A 14,379-nucleotide genomic window follows, 5' to 3' on the forward strand; every position below is an offset into this window, starting at 1 on the left:
TGACCTCCCAATGATTCATCAGGAGTACCGTCTGCTTCCAGACAACACTTAACTGAGGGAAACTAAAACGCAGAAGGCAAAACTGCAGATAAAAGGCAACTACTGTACTTATGGAGAGCAGGACCAAAGCAATGCACTTTGCTTCCAGGATGCTAATAAATGAAGTGTTTTGTCTTTCTGTTTCTGCTTCCTGAACATTTTTTGCTTTGTGTAAATTTACGTAACTACACAAGATATATTAGGCCAAGTGAAAGAAAAAGTTGCAAGGATTTCCACTTTGCAAATTGGGCGGGATGCCTGGAAGGGACAAAATTAAGGTCTTCCCATTAAGTGAATACCCAGTTGTCTAGTCTTAAGGCTCAGATAAAGTATCTACTAGAAAAGGAGCCATCTCTAAATATGAGCCAGAAAATTCAGGATTTCAAGTTTAGCCTTCTCAATATGTGCATAAGACACTCAGAGGGTTAGAAGATGAAGTATTAATCTCCAAGAGTTCAGTTAAGGACACATCCCAATAAGGAAAAGCTGTGGGGCTTTCAATTGTTTTATAAAAACAGTGTTAAGATAATTGTTTGGCACTTGTTTGCACATGACAGATTCATGACAATTCGTTTCTTTAAATATGAAGCCCCAAATCACCTCTTCTAAAATTACGTTTCTTACCAACATCGCTTAGTAACTACACGCAGGAATGAGCACGGGCCTGGAGGCAGTACTCACAGATCTCCTGAATTAACGACATGCTCTTCCATTTACAAGAATCCAGCTCAAGACACTGAGTTCTTGTCCCATTTCTCTAGCACTAATTAGCTCTGTGGCTCTCATGTGGTCTTGGTTCTTCACACGTAAAATGATATGATTGGATTTCTTAAGTCTTTAAAGTTCCTCCTAGTTCTAAATCCTTTGATTTGTGCCAGAATCATTGCCGGTGAATTAGACTATTTAGATACCAACTAGGTCTGCATTCCCAGGAGCATTTGAAGCAGAGGCTGCCGGCTCTTTGGAAGGACCGACTCATAAGAGGAATTTATGCTGCCTTAACAAAGTGAGCAGAGGAGAAACCTGTCCTTTCTACACAAGCACATAAGCAGCTTCCACGTTGGGGTGCCTAAGTGGCTCACTTGGTTGAGTGTCCGACTCTTGATTTTGGCCCAGGGTCGTGGGATTGAACCCCGTGTCAGGCTCTGCCCTAACAGCACAGAGTCTGCTTGGGATTCTCTCTCTCTCCCTCTCCCTGCCCCTCCCTCCCTCATGCACTCTTTCTCTCTCTTTCAAAATAAATGCAGCAGGAGAAAAAAAGCAGTCTGGGCAAGGCCACCATACTGACAAGGAGGCAGTTTTGTCCCCAAATGGCTCTGACCAGATTTCCCCTCACTCCAATCTCAGCAGGCAGGCCATTGATCTCATATGCCTCATCTGCAGCCATGACTCACAGGACTCAACAGAAGAATATCAAGTTTCCCATGCCATACTCAACATGTTATTCATCAGCCTTCTCTGCAGTAAAAAAAAAAAAAAAAAAGTATTCTCAGGGCGCCTGGGTGGCTCAGTCAGTTGGGCATTTGACTCAGGATTGTGAGTTTAGGCCCTGAATTGGGCTCCACACTAGGCATGAAGCCTGCCTACAAAAAAAAAAGTATTCTCTTGAGTTGAGTAACCCTCTGGCAGAGTTATCCCACAACAGAAGGTGTCAGGGGCAGAGAAATACCTCTACAAGGCTTCTTCAAATACGAAGCATAAATTCAAGCTGCTTCAATCACTTTGTGCTTCCTGTGCTCTCCTTTCAGAGAGGAGGGATGATTTTTTATTTTTCCAATTGTCTGCCTTGTCCCTCTACGAGGCTTTACCATGGACAGGAACACCAAGGTCATCTTCTAGATCTATAGGAAAGTTCTATTTGTTCAACTAACCTACAAGAAGTTTCTAAATTCAATGTATTTGCCTTGTTTTATAAATGATAAATAGATCGCCTGGCTCAGGATACTTTTTTCAAAATGTTACACAAAATAAAATATGTCAAAATTATTTTCAAATTTCATATATATAAACATGTACTCTCTAAAATGTAGCAAGATGCTGTCAAAGTATAATTTGCTTAAGAGCAATTTCTAAATTGAGATTTGTGCTTGGCTATAATAAACATTTGTCATTTCTTGGACAAACTTTTCTTGTCAACTCCCTACTGTTTTACTTGAATCAAAAATTGGGGGCCCCTGGGTGGCTCAGTCAGTGGAGCATCTGACTTCGGCTCAGGTCATGATCTCCCAGCTTGTGAGTTCAAGCCCCACATCCGACTTGCTGCTGTCAGCCTCTCAGCACAGAGCCTGCTTGGGATCCTCTGTCTCCCACTCTCTCTGCCCCTTCCCTGCTTGTGCTCTCCCTCTCTCTCTCTCAAAAATAAATAAAACATTTTTTTAAAAATTGACTTTCATCTTAAATAGATATGATCAAAAGATTTTTATGTTTTGAAATTCCACAATATGAACTCATCCTTTTACTATCCAGTCCTACAACTTACCTGGAGTACTTTTAGCCTAAGCCAATCTTTCAATATTTATTTTATGTATGTAAGTAACACATGTTCCTTTTAGAAATTCTGCTTACATTCTACAACAGCAGTGACTCTGACTGCCCATTGCTGTCATTCAAGTCTTGAGGGTTCTAATTCAGGTTTCAGGATGACTAGACACACCACCCTCATCCTATTGGAGCCAGAATGAATAACACAAAAATAATGACACTTATAATTACTACCAGACAGCTTGCTACTGTCTTTAGAGTTCCCTAAAGCAAGATGACCCAAATGTATGCTCATAATTGCTTATTAGGTGGTCAGATTACAAAGCAAACCTTCGCTTACTCAAAATAAAATTGCATTTTAAAATTGTTTTCATTTGAGTTACAATGTCTCTAAATTAAACACAGAATATAAATATAGGTGATCCTTGAACAACACAGGTTTGAACTGTACAGGTCCACTTACATGTGAATTTTTTTTCTATAAATACAGTGCAGTAAATGTAGTTCCTCTTTCATGTGATTTTTCTTAATAACATCTTCTTTAGCTTACTTTATGGTAAGAATACAGTATATAGTACATATAACATACAGAATATGTGTCAATTGACTATTTATGTTATCAGTAAGGCTTCCAGTCAGCACTGGGCTATTAGTAAAATTTTTGAAGAGTCAAAAATTATACATGGATTTTCAGGTTCTTGGTGGATGGGGATCAGCACCTTTAATCCTTGCATTGTTCTTTTTTTTTTTTTTAATTTGTTTTTTCAATGTTTATTTATTTTTGGGACAGAGAGAGACAGAGCATGAACGGGGGAGGGGCAGAGAGAGAGGGAGACACAGAATGGGAAACAGGCTCCAGGCTCTGAGCCATCAGCCCAGAGCCCGACACGGGGCTCGAACTCACGGACCGTGAGATCGTGACCTGGCTGAAGCCGGACGCTTAACCGACTGCGCCACCCAGGCGCCCCAATCCTTGCATTGTTCTAAGGTCAATGGTACTCATGTGTAAATACATGAGTTGTTTTTATGAAGTTAACCTGTAACTTTTTATTTTAGAATTATTACAAATGTTGAACATAGTCAAATCCCACTAAATAAAGAGATTGTTTTCTTTATAAGGCAAATTGTGTGTTTCAATGACGATGATTCAAAAATGATCATTTCAAATGGTTTACCTTAAGATTTTGAAGAATCTATTGTCTAAAGTCCTGTCTGCTCTCTGCTTTCTCGTTCCTTCCTATATCACAGATTAAATCTCATAACTGTTTTTGAAAGTCTTTGTCTGCCTTCCTTCTCACTCTACATCTTATTTTTATACGGTAAATTTGTTGACAATTTGATACTCAAAACTCTATGTCTATTTTGATCTATCTCCATAGTAACTACACATTCAGCACAATCTAAAACATTAGACAAAAGACAATAATATATAGCCAATAAAAAATCGTTTTCTAAAGCCTGGATCTCTGGGCCAATCCAGTATATTTGCTATGGATTCCATCATCATCTTTGTAATGGAATTAACTGTTCCCTTTAAATGACTCTTTCTGGAGAAATGACATGAATCTGATAAACAAAATTGTGCATTACCCTGAAGGATTGCTTCAGATGTAATGGTATAGACAAAATAATCGCATGGGCTGAAATCCAAAGGGAGAACAAATCCTAAGGTCAGGTGTGGCTTCCCTGTGGCTTGAGCAAAATTATTACTTCCATCAAGGGAGCAATCCCCCTGCCCAGCAGGAAATCATTGGCACTCTCCTGAGTCACTTGCAAACTGTGTTATTATAAACGCGACATCAACTCACATCCACAATCATAGTCCCATAATTTTTCAATGTAAACATTTAAAGCCCCATTTCATGGGCCTGTCTGTTCTCTTGATAAAGATGACAGACTCCAAATGATATTTAGCCAAGTGACAGTGGCTCTGTAGATGCCTGCTTAGGAAGGCCGACCACCAAGGAAACTGACATGTTTATATGTTGGTTTCCCCAGCACCCATCATTATGAGTTCAGGTATTGTAACACATCATACCTTACAACACAAGAGAGTGCCAAAGGCTTACACAAACTACAAAGCTACGCTCTTGTTGGTGAATGATTCAGATAATTACAATGAAAATAACATCAATAAGGTTCATAAACTGAAACTGATATTAAAGAAAACAAGTGAGCTTTAGTATATGGGAAAAGAACATAAGATTCTGGCCTAGTATCATAGAATCCTGTAGCTAGAAATTGCCTTAGAGCTCATCCAGGGCAGCCACTTACCTGCTACAGAAATTTCTTCTACAGCATTCTTGGCAAGTGGACATTCAGCCTCTCCTTGTTCATGTCCAGGGTCTAAGAATGTACTACTGCTGTTGAGTGAAAATTTGCCTTGCTGAAATTTCCACTTATTGATTGTTTTCTAGGGCTATTAAATCAGTTCACTCACTCCTTGTACTCATTCGAATGATTTTTCAAAACACGTTATAATTATAATAATATCAAGCATTTATTGAGTACTTACTATACACCTAGCACTCAAGTAGGTATTTTATATAAACTATCTTATTTATTTAGTGGTTATAAGCATTAACTCCGGAGCCAGACTTTCTGAGTTAGAATTCTGGCTCTGCCATGTACTAGCTGTATGACATTAGAAAAGTCATTTAACCTCTCTGTGCCTTGGTTCCTCAAATATGAAATAGGGATAATAATAATTATGCCTACATGATAGGGTTGTTAAGCCAATTAAATGCTAGTATATGTAAAGTGTTTAGAACAATGCCTAGCATGTGATGAACACTGCAAAAATGTTGTTGTGCTACTCACGGCTATTATTATTATTTCTATCATAACCTCATTTTACAGCTGAGGAAACTGAGGTTTAGTAAAGAGATTAGGCAACATAAGTATGGGATTTTCAATAATTATTAGTAAATCACACCTAGAATTAATTTCTTATCCAGTGAATTTGCAATTTCTTATGTATTTGCTATTCCATTTAGCTTTGTGTATTAGTCTACTTAAATATATTCAATTCTGGGTACTCTTCTCAGTGTTCAATTTGTCCTAAGAGTTTAGAACCAAGAGTACGGCTTCTCCAAAAGAAGCACTCCTAATATTATATTCCCCCATGAAACAAAATAATTCAGCATTAACCCAGAGATGGGTTATAACAAAAATACAAGTGTGTTTAGAAAACAGTATTATAAAATGTATCAAGCCTTTTCAAAGGCTTTGATTCAATAATCCGACTCCTGGAAAACCATTCTAGAGAAATAATTCAACAAATCAAGTAAGCTGCACACATACCTGCAAATCTTTCTTGTAATATTGCCAGCTCCATCCTACAAGAATATATTAGGGGTAAAAAATACGGGTATAGTTAGATTAATTATGATGAATAGACATGAAGGAAAATTATGTAGTTAATTAAATAATCATGACCTATGGAAACATGGAAAGAAGTTTATTATATGATACTAAATGGAAAAAGAAAACCCAAAATTGAGTTATAATGGAAATTATCACTATTAAAACATGTATGCTAGGGGCACCTGGGTGGTTCAGTTGGTTAAGTGTCCAACTTGGGCTCAGGTCATGATCTTACGGTTCATGGGTTCAAGCTCTGTGCTGTTAGTGCTGAGATACTCTGTGTCCTCTCTCTCTGCCCCTCACCTGCTCATGCATGTACACATGCACATGATCTCTCTCTGTCAAAAATAAATAAATATTTTAAAAAACCACATATGTTTGGGATGTCTGGGTGGCTCAGTTGATTGAGGTTCTGAATCTTGATTTGGGCTCAGGTCATGATCCCAGGGTCATGGGATTGAGCCTCGAGTTGAGCTCCATGCTGAGCGTGGAGCCTGCTTGAGATTCTCTCTCTCTTTCTCCCTCTGCCCTTCTCTCCCAATCACACACTCTCTCTCTCTTTCACTTAAACTTAAAGAAAAAAAAAAAAGTGTGCTTGAAGGCAAAACTGAGAGAAAATACCCCCCAAAATGGAAATAATTCTGTTAAAATGCTACACTCACTGGCTCACTTCAAAAAAATTTTTTTTAATTTATACAATAGAATACTATATAGCAACGAAAATGAACTAAAACTACATGTATCAATATGAATACATCTTGAGCAAAAAAAAGTTTCAGAAAGATATATGACATAATTCCATGTCTGCAAAGTTTTTAAAACACGTATATGCCCTACTATGTATCATTTGGAGTTGCAAACACACATACCCATGTGGTAAAAGTTTAAATATTTGGATAACAACAAAAAACACCAAATTTAGGCCAGTGATTACTTCTGATTAGGGAGGGAAATGTGACCACGGAGAGATTACTTCTTAATCTGATTAGAGAGTAAACAGGATATTCATCAATATTATCTTCTACCAGTGGTTCTCAACTCCTCTGAGAACTTTATTAAAAATACAGATGCCTGAAAAAACAAAAACAAAAACAAAAACAGATGCTTCGGGGTACCCGGTTGGCTCAGTCCTCTGAGCATCAAACTTCAGCTCAGGTCAGTTCATGATCTCATGGTTTGTGGGTTCAAGCCCTGCATTGGGCTCTGTGAGGACAGCTCAGAGCCTGGAGGCTGCTTTGGATTCTGTGTGTGTCTCTCTCCGTCTGCCCTCCCCTGCTCACACTCTGTCTCTATCTCTCAAAATAAATAAATATTAATTTTTTTATTTATTAAAAATAAATACAGATGCTTGGGCCCCACCATCATAGATTCAGAGTCAGTTGGTTTAAAGTGAGGCCTGGGCCTCTGTAATTTGAAAAACTCCCAGATGATTCTAATGAGCACCCAGTTCTCACTCACTCAGTGAGAGTTGAGCAGTGATGTGTTTTTTTTTTTTTGTATAGCTAAAATATAGAATAATCATTAAAACTGATCTTTAATATTGCCATCTTGTCTTAGCAATAAAAACACAAGATTTATAAAATATGTATCTTAGGGGTACCTGGGTGGCTCGGACGTTTAAGCATCCGACTCTCGTTTTTGGCTCAGGTCATGATCTCACAGTCAGTGAGACTGAACCCCAAATCAGGCTCTGTGCTGACAGCATGGAGCCTGCTTGGAATTCTGTCTCTTTCCCTCTCTTTGCCTCTCTCTCTCTCTTTCTCCCTCAAAATTAATCAGCAGTTTAAAAAATTAAAAATAAATAATAATTAGAAAAAAATTTTGAAGTATCTTAGATTTGCTTGACTCCTAAAATTAGAGACCCCTGCAGCTTTCCAACCACAGGTATCTGTGGGCTCTCTGCTACCCACAGTACAGAGAACCCCACGTGTGTATTATGCAGGAGTGGAAACCAAGCCCAAGCAGATCAGGGAAACAGTACTGTTTGAATCATCCTGCCAGCAACAGCACAACTGAAAATGACACCCCCACACGATTGTTTTCCCCGCAGAATGAATTTCACAAGAGCTCCCTTCCAGAGAGCGACTTCTGCACCAGCAGCTTCCTCCTCCTCTGGGCCTCTCTCTCTCTCCACTGTAATAAAGGAAAAAAAGGACAGAAGCCGATCTGTTCTGTCTCAGCAAGGCAGGCTTGTCAGATTTCCAGGATGCCAGGCCGGCGGGTACAGTGGCAGAAGCACCCCGTGGGCCAACAGGAGGAAACCAATTGCCTTCTAAGGCAGTCTGCCCTGAGCATGGTCTTGAAGTCAGAAATGGAAGGAAGCCAAAGGAAGCTGCAGTGGCCAAGTCCTGGCCGCAGGTTAGCTAGCTGAGGAAAAAGGAGCCCAGGAGCACTGACAAGTCTAACCACCCCACTCGCCAGCTGTTCGCCCTCCTCAGAATCTTCCTTTTCTTTCTTCCTTGCCTGCAGTCTCTTTGCATGGACTTCTGTCCTTATTCTTCCAGGTTTTCTTTAGAAACCAGAGTAGGGAGTGCGAAGGAGAGGGTGTTAGGCAGAGATAAAGCAGTATTTTTTGTAGCAGGGCAGACAATGAAATAAATGAAATGTAGGAGGATTAAGGAAAGAGCCAAATTAATACAATAAACATTATGAACTGAACTATGGTCTCTTAGCAACTTAGGTGCTCTTAAAAACAAAAGAAATGGCCTCTTTTGGTAAAACAACAACTCACTATTGCACTATTGACTGTCATCAATCTGTCGTCAATGGAACCTAAATTCTGACAGGACATTCGACACTTGAGATCCTGTTGGTCCAGGATCTCAGCACACCAGAGAGTGCAAATATTCTTACTGAAGGAACTTGAAAAAAAAGAAAAGGAAAAGAGAGAAGAGGCACATGGAATGAAAACAGCATTGCTGAAATTCATTTCTATTAAAGAACTTGAGATCTTTTTTCAAATTATTAAATATTTATTTTTGAGAGAGAGCAAGAGCACGTGCACACATGCGTGAACAGGGGAAGGACAGAGAGAGGGAGTCAGAGGATCCCAAGCAAGCTCCATGCCGACAGCACAGAGCCCAACTCAGGACTCAAACTCATGGAACCAAGAGATCATGACCTTATCCGAAGTCAGACATTCAACTGACTGAGCCACCCAGGAGCCCCAAGAACCCAAAATTTTTAAATTGGGTATTTCAATAAAACATCCTGGCTAAGATTTCCTAAGGAGTGCCATGTTAAAAACTGCGACTTCCTTTTCTTAGAAAAGGGATTCTGTGTCAGTGAGTGGTTCTTGTGGTTCTTCACAGGAAGAAGTCATTGTAGAGGCTCAGAAAAGAGTATTCACAGTTTTCTCTAGACTGGAGGCACCGTGATGAATCCAGAGACATTGCAGACAGGTGTGCATGGAAACAAACGCGAGCAGAAGCAGGAAGGTTAAGGATTGCTCCTGCTGCTATCCTGCCTGGCATGCAACTTTTAAAAATTTATTTCTCCAAAGCGAATCCTCCTCAGGAACAGAAGCTGAGGGATTAAGCTATGTCCTAAGGACAGTTTTGATAATATTAATCATGTTGATAAACAAACTCAGAAACAACAAAAATATATCAAGCCATATTTCAGTTTCAGTGTTTGCCAAAAAGTCCCCAATAAAAGGAGAGAAACTGTTTTCAAGTTTCTAGAAGTCTAGCCATGAAGATGAAAGCAGAAAAACTAAGAGCTCTAGAAAGGAAAAAGGACAAAGCTTTTGCTATTTCAGTAATTTTTGTGGTCATTTTAAAATGAAAAAAAAAAAACCACTTTAGTGAGTAATATGTACAAGAGATTTCTCTGGAATTATGTGACTGAGTTATCTAACAAGAATTTGCCTCACACTTAATTAATCCTTTGTGCAGTCATCAAGCAAAGAATGCCAAGAGTTTTGCATAACCTGACGTCTTCAGAAGCAAAGACCAGTCAGACAAGTTTCCAGAAAGAAATAAAAATAAATGCAAATAAAAAGTAGAAACCAGGATTACATGGAAAAGATACAGCCTGTCAACAAAGAGAAGACATATGAGTCTTGGTCCCACGTGAATTAAAAAATTAGTCCAATTAAAAAACTCAGATTAATTTAAAATTCAACAAATCAATCAAATACATTCAAAACTTAACATAAACTCTCCATTATCATTTAGATATCTAAATATACTACTTCATTGGACCATTCTGGATTGTAAACATGACAATAATAGCTTTTATATAGGAGTTTCTTTCACAACAAGACGTAAAATGGTTACCTCATTAATCTCATACCTCTGTGAGGAAAACTGAAAAAGTGATGAGTCTCATCAGTAGGTATACATAATCTAGAACATTGTTCTCTAAACTGGGTCATAGGCGCAAATACGGAGAACAAACTGATGGTTACCAAAGGAGGGGAGGGGATGGGCAAAGTAGGTGAAGGGGAGTGGGAGATACCGGCTTCTAGTTATTGAATGAATACGTTGTGGTGATCAAAGGTACAGCATGGGGAATGTAGCCAATGGTATTCCACCAGCTGGTAGCTACACTTGTGGAGGGCACAGCTTATGTAGACTTGTTGAATCACTATATTGTACACCTGAAACTAATGTAACATTGTGAGTCAACTAGACTTCAACAATAAAATAAAATCAGATAAAAGTAAAATAAACCGGGCTACAGGTCTTAGGAGTGTTAAAAAGAAAACCACAGCCCAAAATGGTGTCACTTAGGCCAACTCCACAAACCAGGGCTTAATACCCAATCTAAATGCAGTTTCAACCTCCTCCAGAAATACAGTCTTAATCAGTCACTCAGGAATTTACTGATCACACAAGAGGTGGCCACAGGAGCCCTTTCCATCCCCCAACGATAGGTGAAGTTGGGTGGATAAAGTAATCTGTATGATAAGACCGCTGCTTTTCCCACAAAGGAAAATCGACCTTGCCTGGAACAATCCTTTTCTTGTGCTAATAACTTTCTTGCCCCCCCACCTTCCTATTTTTTTTTTAAAGAAACTTTTTTTAATGTTTATTTATCATGAAAGGTGCAGAGAAAGAGGGAAAGAAAGAATCCCAGGTTCTGGTAGCACAGAGCCTGATGTGGGGATTGATCCCACAAACCATGAGATCATGACCTGAACTGAAATCAGAGGTCAGACCCTTAACTGACTTAGCCACCCAGGTGCCCCACAAACGTTCCACTTTCTACAGTTCCTTGGAGCTCCCCTCTACTTCTTAGCTGGGATGTCCCCAATTCATGAATCTTTTAATAAAGCCAATTAGATCTTCAAATTTACATAGTTGAATTTTGTTTTTAACAGGAAAAAGCTGTATTCAATTTGTTTGGCTTCCTACAAGGGCATTGCATGCATCTCTTGTATAATTATTATAACGCAGAATTCTCCACGTGAGGGGTGTCAGCAGGTAAAGAAGATATATTAATACTCAGTTTACATCAGATTAGTCCATCTCAGATCTTGTTTTGAAATTCCTCCTCCATTGGTTGGAGATTCTATCCCAGTGGTGGTGTCTACTGAGACAGAGAGCTGTAGTGCTGCTATCCTCATTCACTCATGTATTCATATATTATTCATTCATTCACATATTCATTCATTGGTAATTTCAAGGGCTGGCATGAGGGAACATTAGCTACATCTCTTTGATCACCATTATTTCCTAAGCAAATGCAATTTCAATCCAAACTGTCATCTTCAGTCCCAACCAGATGATCACCTCTGAGTCATTTTTATATCAAAATTCTAGAGATACCACTGCATTAATCTTTAATACACATTTCTTTTTGAGGCCCTGGGCTGGACACTGGGATATGGCTTAGATCAAATTCTACCCAGGTCTCTGTCCTCAGGATTATAGAGTCGAGAGAGTGTCTGCTTGGGGTAAGGTGGGCACAGGATGAAGTTAGGAAGACAATTCTGATTTCTTAAGATTCTTTTTTTTTTTTTTTTGACTTCTTAAGATTCTTAAATTGAGAAAGACCTACATGATCTCACGCTTCATGAGGTCAAGCCACACACTGGGTTCCACACTGACAGCAGGGAGCCTGCCTGATATTCTCTCTTCTCTCTCTTCTCCGCTCTCTCTCTGCCCCTCCCCTGCTCATATGCGTGCACGTGCATACTCTCTCTAAAGAAATAAACAAACAAACTTAAAAAAATTGAGAAAGACCTAGAACAGGATCCAGGATGTAGACATCCCTAAACATTCTCAATTTAGCAAAGCTATTAACTATAACTGTTCTAGATACTCACAGTGGGCCTTTCAGAAACAATAATTAAGCACTTAAACACAGACATGGTTCCGGATTTACATGCATCTAATATTAATTCTGTTCCTAATACAGAGCAAAACACTTGACAAATACACCAAAACATTTGCAATCGATTCATTGTAACTATGCAGAGAGGTTAACTGTGACTTCACAATATCTAATTGCTATTTCACAGAGAACTTGCCAAGGATCACACCGCTGGGAAGTTGAGAAGACAGGATTCCAGCCATGTAGGTATGGCCCCAGGTCCTGTGGTCTTTGCCACCATTCTGCACGAGCTGCTGGTGCTCCTAGTTTCACTTGTCCTCCCCTTCTAGAACCCTTTGCAATGCAAGAACAACAACTACTTTGGAGGAGGAGTCCTCTGTGACATAAGGAAAATAATTCTTGACTGAGTATTCTGTTCTTTTCCCAGCTCTGTTAATTAGCCCTGTGAACAAGGACACGTGTCTTCACCTCATTACCTCTCAGTTCCTGCATCTAAAAATGCTGACATGGAAATGAATGGTCTCCGCTGTCCCCTTTATTCCTAAAATTCAAAGTTTTTGAACGAAAAAATATATATTCCAAGTATATATTTTAAATTAAGAAGTATGTCATAGTTTAAATTATAAGTCTTAGTCTATAATGACATGTTTGAACTTGACTATACCTTAAAGAAAACCTCATAGGATTTGTGTTTGTCTTTCATAGAGAGCCTTAAAACATCGGATTTTTATAAAACCTCAATTTTAGGGTGCCTGGATGGCTCAGTCAGTTAAGTGTCCAACTTCGGCTCAGGTCATGATCTCACGGTTTGTGGGTTCGAGCCCCACGTCAGACTCTGTGCTGACACCTGAGAGCCTGGAGCCTGCTTCAGATTCTGTGTCTCCTTCTCTCTCTGCCCCTCCCAAGCTCCCACTCTGTCTCTCTCTCTCTCTCAAAAATAAATAAACATTAAATAAATAAATAAATAAAGCCTCAACTTTAAAATGATCTCATTTCATTCACCCTTTTCAAGAGGATGAGTCCAGCTCTGGCAATGCTTGGACTCATGAAGCTCCTCTCCTGAGGCTGAGCAGAGATAGGCACTATCTGCCATGACATGTGTTCACCTCCCTTGCCATTATGACATGTAGGTAGTGGTGATGGCCAGTGTGGATGGGAAATGGAGAATAGCAGCGTGCAGGCAGGTGGGAGTGACCCAGCTGGTAACAGAGGAGAGAGTGGGACCCACCTGACACAGTGACACCTCCAGCTGCCCATGCACATTATTTGCATGAGAGAATCAAGCTTCACACATATTAGTATACAAGTGGTTCCCAACTTATATACAACTTGTATGAACACCCTTCATCTGGCCTCAATGCCACTTCTTCCTTCTTTTTTTGCTCCAATTCTTGCCTCCCTGTACTTGAACTGATGCCTAGACAATAGCTTAGCGTTGGGGGAGGATCCTTGCTTGGACAGGAGTGGGGACAAAATGGGGTCGCCAAAAGGATTCTGATTTTTTGAGCCTCTTAAGCTAGGAAAGACCAAGAAAATGGATCCAAGATGATGACATCTCTAAATATTCTCCATTGTATGAAGTTGGATCCTGACACTATACTAGATACTCATAGTGTTAATAGCTAACATTTATTGGGAGCTTACTAAGGGTCAAGCACTGTACTTATATGTACTAACCCATTGCTACCCCTATCAACCCTGTGAAATAGAAACTAATATCCCTGTTTCTTAGGTGAAGAATCTAGGCATGAAGAAGTTAAATAGTTATAAGGCCAGGTGGTCTGGTTCCAGAGTCATTACTCCTAACCGCTACCCTGTGCAGCCTTGGTGCAGAACCTCTTCCCTGGAAACCCAGAATCCATCTTATAGATAAGGAAATTGAGCCCAGCAATGCTAAGAGGCCTGTCTATATCCGTACAGCTTTTAAAGGAATTGTTGGGAAAACCCTAAAACTCCCAACTTCTAGAACAGTAATTCTTCTCCTGTCTTTTCCTGACTCTGACAGGTATGGGCGTTGAGGACGTGAAGTGGAAGTGTCTTTAGTTTCCTATTCTTGCTTTACATAGAAGGTGTTCCATGTCCTTGCTGGTTTTGTTGCCCTGCTCTGGGAGGTGCTGGCTTCCTAAGATGTGGCACCCAAATCATAATCTGCCTGAATATCTCCCTCAGTAGGGCCCAGGAAAAGACCTACTGTCCTTCCTAAGACAGTTT

This window comes from Acinonyx jubatus, chromosome A1, assembly GCF_027475565.1.
Source record: "Acinonyx jubatus isolate Ajub_Pintada_27869175 chromosome A1, VMU_Ajub_asm_v1.0, whole genome shotgun sequence".
In the NCBI taxonomy this organism is placed as follows: domain Eukaryota; kingdom Metazoa; phylum Chordata; class Mammalia; order Carnivora; family Felidae; genus Acinonyx; species Acinonyx jubatus.